The sequence below is a fragment of the Mesitornis unicolor genome, unplaced genomic scaffold (assembly GCF_000695765.1).
Source record: "Mesitornis unicolor isolate BGI_N332 unplaced genomic scaffold, ASM69576v1 scaffold3433, whole genome shotgun sequence".
NCBI classification, from domain to species: domain Eukaryota; kingdom Metazoa; phylum Chordata; class Aves; order Mesitornithiformes; family Mesitornithidae; genus Mesitornis; species Mesitornis unicolor.
Window position 1 is genome coordinate 45,664 of NW_010175277.1, and position 6,332 is coordinate 51,995.

At 38.1% G+C, this 6,332-nt stretch overlaps 1 protein-coding gene across 1 annotated transcript in view; it reads left to right on the plus strand.

Annotated features, from left to right (window-relative positions):
- The window catches only part of LOC104538205 (dynein heavy chain 8, axonemal-like), a gene marked incomplete at its 5' end in the record, with an annotated part of 60,691 nt that overhangs the window by 45,018 nt on the left and 9,341 nt on the right, over nucleotides 1-6,332 (plus strand). The window lies entirely within an intron of this gene.

Genomic DNA, 6,332 nt, shown 5'->3' on the forward strand with positions numbered 1-6,332 from the left:
CAGTTCCACTGATTAAGATCTCATTTAAGTCTGTTGTTCTACAGCAGAGAGACAGAAAATATATGAGACAGTAAACTGTCCACATCGAGAAGGTCAGAGTGCCTCAAAATGAGTCCCTTCTGATATAGGTGATGGCAGTACTGTGATTTGTCTTACTGGCATTTTGCAGTTTTCTGACAGTAAGTCTTTCATGAAGGGAGACTTTTTAAATTTGTATTTTTGTTACATAAGAATCAAAAGGGATTTTTTCCTATCATTTGTATGATTCACCAAGGCAACAATGCATGCTTCAGAAACATTATGCCTATAATCTGAATCTAGGAAAGAGACACAAATTTGCCCAAGGCTAATTAGCTTCCATATCCTGTAATAACCTATGCAAAGATCAAGCTGGAAGAAATAATTGTCCTCTGTTTCAATACTAAGCTCAAAGTTCCCTTTTATATGTGCATAGCTCCTTTTCAAATAAATGGAAATAATGCTTTGCATCCAAAAAAGTATTAATCTTTCCTTGATTGTGACAGATCTATTTAAAGTTTCAAAACGTACAACAAATGTACAGCATTCTGCAGAGGGGTAGATGAGTAACATAATTTATTTGCACTTAATATTCAGTTTCACAGTGGGCACAGTCATCTACCAGGTGTTTAATCAAGTTAATGCTGTAACTTTTGTGCAATCCTCTAAAGCATTATAATTTTCTTAGGGACAGGCAAGTTAAATATAGTGAAAAATTGCTCTGAAAACAAAATTGGATGTATAGTTAACAGTAACAATTAATGGCTTCTGGCAGATTCATGATACATCAAGTGCATGTGGTAGACTGCTAGTTAGGGGTTGGAAAGAACGCTTGAGCACTCTCTCTTGCCTCAGCAAGAGGGAAAACCCCAAACTCTCTCGCACGAGATTCTCCCCTAGAAGTAGTCAGCTGCAGTCTCAGGTAATCTGAGATACTCCTTTTTCTTTACAGTGAGGTAAACGGATCTGCCTGCTCAAACAGATTGTGTGAATTTTGATCTCTGCCCTGATCATGCATCTGACTCTGGCTTCAAGAGCCTGTTAAGGCCTGAGCACCTGCTTATAGCAGATCTAAATTTTCAAACAAATTAGGTGTATGAGAATATAACACATCTTCATATTGTGTCATGTAGCTTTGTGAAAGGAGGTCTAAATATTTGACTCTGTAGGTTGGATGTGAATAAATGGACCTTGTCATTTTGCTGTTGCTCACTGCGTGACATCTGAGGTAATACAAAGCCCTCCTCAGTGAGAGCCCACGTGCAGCTGAACAGGAGGGATGTAGAGAGAATTAGCAGAGCCAGTTTTGTCCCTCTATCCAGAGGGCATATTAGGCGGTGTTCAGCTTTTGGGAAGGGTGAGTATGCTCAGCATGTGTCCGTATTTGTTGGCAGCCATGCCAACAAGCCTGTATCTCCATCTAATAAACTTTGCTGCCCAGAGGGATACTTCTTTTGGATCAAATTGTAGTAATTAGATTGTAGCTGCACTTTGTACTTTCAGTTATGTCCCAGCCACTAGTTGTGTTTTAATTACTTATTGATTGCCCAGAATTTATTTCACAGTTGGTGTAATACAGAGCTTCACATAAATCAGAAAACAGCAATGATGATTGTCCTCTCAAGTGACCTAAATAGAGGCAATGTTCAAAGAGAGAAATCTTTTTAGTGACAAAACTGTTTTCTCATCTTTTCATCTGGAGAGCAGTAAGACATGGGGCTTGAATCAAATCTCCAGATCCCCATGGGTTGTGAACATCAGATCTTGAGCCCCTGACAGAAGGTGACCATATTCTTTATAGGGCAGTATACGAGCTATAGAGTTCTTGTGTATGTGCCTTATCTTCCTCCTGTGGAAGTGTAGATGCCTTTGGCACAGAATATTAATACTCTGGCTGTTTGTTGGGGAGTGGGTACTTCTAATAATACTAATAACTAATGACCCATTCAGTTATTCCTAGTCTCTTAGAATTTGTTTGAGTAAAGGAGAACTGAATGTGGCCTATCTGTGAGATTGAGGGAGGGTGTGTCTATTTCTCTATGCACCGAAGTAGGAACGTGTTTTGATGGCACCCTGATGTGTCTTCTAACAGTGAAGAAAGTGAGAAAGATTGCGTGGGAGTTATCCCTAGTTCCCCTTGAGTGGCTTCCATGAATCTCAGCAGTGGAGCATGCTTGTAGTAGCAGTGAAAGTGGATAGTGAATCCTTGGCAATGGAAATAAGCACAACTTTTAACTTGCTTTTATTTTCTGATTTTTGTTAACTTGCTTAGCATTCTATTTAAGGGCTTTTCATGAAATAAACAAATGCTTAACTTATTCTTTTATGAGTATATCTAGGTTCTATGTTGGTTATAAAACTGCATCCACTTGGCATTTGTTTCTGGTACCTTATAGCTCTGTCTTTTCAGACTAAACCTTTGGAACTGCCTACTTCATGAACAGGTGAAGGCCATACAGGAAACTTTGGATTTGTTATCCTTGCATGTCATACATGTGCCACACGTTCACAGAACTCCTGCTGCTTTTGTGCAGTATTTGCAGAGTTAGGAGAGAGAAGTCCTTTTCCTGTTAACATATTTCCTGACAATATATTAGTAATCTCTCTAAGAGCTTTTACATGTCTTGTCATGTGTAAAGATTTGTTTCCACAGGCCCAGAATTTTTGTTCCTTACATTTTTCTTAGTACTTGCAAAACAAGCATTGTGCAAATACCGATGGGAGCCATAAGCCATAAAACCGACATAGAAGGCAAAGGAGTGGAATAAATACAAATAACTACTTCCAAAGTTATCGTGGCATTTGTCACGGAGAAGCTCTACAAGGCTTAGGCAAAAATTCCACTGCAAGTACAATATGGCACCCCTCATGTTACAAACCTAGCATATTTTCATGCATGCAATGCACACCATACATAACCTATGTGCCAGGACTTGAAAAAAAAAATAATCACAGATTAGACTTATCCTACACTGACAGAGAGGGCAGTCAGAGCTTTTGAAATAATAGAATCAAGACCAGTGATATTATAAGGGGAGATGAAACTTTGCTACTTGCTCTGTTTTTACCCACACAGATATATACTATGTGCATGTTCTTTCAATGCTGCATGCATGAAAATTAAGACACTAGTGTGTTTCAGGTATATGTTTATGCCAGGTTGAGAAATGTGAGAAAATACAGGTGAGACCATTGAGGCAGAAGGTATTGGAGGGTAAAAAAATATGCATTTTTTGTACATGTTCCTAATATTTTTAGAACTTTATAATTCAGACAATGTTGAATAGCAGCTGTTTATAACAAGGCCTTGGGGAATACTGGTGCATTTCACTAGTTTCTGTACATCTCAGTCATTGATTTACTACCATGTTAAAAACTATTTCATTACCTGCTTTTGGTTTCTCAACCATCGTTACACTGCATTATTAACCAGTGTCCTTGCCTTAGGTGTTTCATTATTGTCTTTTGTATGTTGAAACATCAAGACCTTCATGTAGATGTGAGGTAGCATATACTCCTACATACATAATAATAATCACTCAGAATTCCTACATCTTCCACACAAACTCGTCTTAAGCCCTTGAAAGGATGAGGTAAAGATTCAGTTTTTCCTAACCCAGAATACCATGATCTTGATGGTAGTGTTTGCATCATGTTGCTGCAAGGAATTTCTGTCCATTGTCTGTAGCACCTTACAAAAGGGATACAAATGAAGTCTGAAAGAGCCTAAAAAGGTAGCTGATAATTTAATCTAACCTATGTGGCAAAAAAATGAAGCTCAGGAAAATAGTCTTGCCAGTGTACACAGGAGAGGTAATTTCCCATGAAGGGAAGGAGTATGGACTCATTCCCACTAGCTGGCTAAATTCTGTTTTGACTCATAATGCTTTAAGACTGCTAACTAATACAAATTTAGTTTAGCCTGCTGATGATGGTAACAGACTTTTGGACTGAAAGATTTTGGGCTCTTGCCTTACTGATTCTTACAGTGTGTGTGTGTAAGACTTGTAGGGATCATCTGTGTATTCCACTTTTGGATGAGGGTTTTGTTTGAAGATGATTAAGAGCACTGAGTGAAGACATTAATGGAATGTAACAATGGAGAATTCATTTGAGGAATGGAGGAGATGAGTCTAGTATGTCTTTTGGTATAGTTACTCTTGGCTCAGCAGCTCTCATCCATTATTTACTTCTCATCCTGATAAGGGTGCCAGAATGCCTCCTGTTGTCTTTTACAAAGTGTGGCATGTTATTTCTGGACTTCTTAGTAAGTGTTATGTATGCTTGCCACAATGCTGGCTAGGACAGCTGTTCAGAAACACACATGGCACATTTAGGACAAACTGCAGAAAATAGCTTATCTGCTTGTTCTATTACGTTAGCTCAGAGTAGTGATTTGTATTACTTTTTAGGAGGGTGCATGGATTTTCATCGTTGAATTATTGCTTTAAAATTTTTATTTTCAGTCCTTTGGCGGGTTGTAGCCAAGTGCATTTAGTACTGGAACTGGTAAGTTTTCAGAACAATTTGTAAGGTTACTTTCAAATTGTCTTCCTTCTGACTGAAAGTATTAGCTGTTGCAGAGAATCTGGGATTTGTGTGCTCTTCTATGTGAAAAATTGCATGCTACTCAAGTTTCTCACTTCGTTTTGTCTCTCCTGACCTGAAGAATTAAATCAGAGGATTCTGCACCAGAAAAGGAAGGTGGAAAATAAACAGAAAACAGAACAGGGGGCAAAGAGCAAAAACAGCAGGAGAGAATAGCACAGTCTACAACTAAAAAATGGATAGTGTTGTGCATTGCAGGGCTCAGCTGCCTGATTTACTCTTCCTGTTCTGGGGACCAGGAGCAAAAGGAGGTGATAAATTGTTGAGGGCATTGGTGGAGTTAAATGAGCTTCTGACATCTTCCTGGAAATCACCTCCAAATGCTGAAGTGCCCAAGTGCAGCAAGTGAAGAAAGGGAAATACCCAAATAACTGCCTGAAACAAAGCAGTTGACTTCTTTCAGCCCAGCAAATTGTGGTCAGTGAGCTGGCAGAAATATAATAAAAAAGAAAAATATTAAGTTTCAGGTATGGGGAAACTTACATGTAAGTGACTGGTCCAATAACAAATGTGGTTGCTTGGGAGGTAAACTTGAGCGGGGATTAAAGGCTGAAAAGATCAACTCCTATAGTTGCAGCTGTGATAGTCAAGAATGGATTGATGCTTTCACTGAGCTTTTTCCTCTGTGTACTGTTAAGGCTAGCTTAACAGGCTCATTGTCTAGCAAGTGTTGTCCTCGAGGGATAGGCTCCAATCCTATTATAATGATGTCAGCTATCGGCAAACTGTACTTGATGGAGGAACTAGCTTCTTCTCATCTCATTTATAGCCTAGATAATTATTCTGGTTATTCTTGATTCACATCTGTGCCTGTGGGAAGAGAATCAGTCAGTGGATTTTTTGTTCCTAACTTTATCCACTCACTTAAATGAGATACACACATTTTCTTGGCCAGATGCATGCTGTTCTCAATGTGAAATTCAAAATGTAGATCTAAATTTTACAAATTTCACAGTTTTCAGATTCAGCTTGTGGTAAGTATGGTAGTGAAAAGGAGTAACTCTGTGAAATAATACAAGGTCCTGATGTGGTCAATTCAAAGCATTATATCTATTGAATGAATCACCCTAAAACCTGATCAATTTAAAAGGATTGACTATTTACTTTAATTAACAATAACAACTAGTTATCCTCAGAAGTTTCATTTGGCTTACTCACTACACAGCAATTGAATAGATGTAGATGTGGTTTAGAAGTGAAAGAGTATAAATTTAGAGCAATAAAAAAGGGAATCCTAATTTCCAAACTGCGTATACTGTGCAAACAGTATGTTTGCAGTATATATTATTTTTGAGGCCTGGAAATACCCTAACGTCTTTAACTAACCTGACCTTTCATCAGTCATTTCCAGTCATTGGCCTTTATTACATTCAAGAAAGGGAATATCATGAAGGAAACCCCAAAATAAACAAGTTATAAACAGCTGGCCTGTCTGATTTGTAGAGCATTCAAGCCTGTCATGTTTAGTTCATAGGACATTCAGTCTCTTCATATGGTAACCAGTGCTCTGGGCTTCTCAGAAATTAAATGTGGGAAGCTGATGGTGTTGTGCTACTCATGCAATTTAGCAAACACAGTTTTTCAAACACCTGTATCCCCTTTCTCCAGAAAGATGCCATTATTTTTCTCATGTGTTACTAATTTTATTTCTTACAATTATTTTATTTTTAAAATTATTTTTATCAGAGTATTTTAGCTGCAGGAAT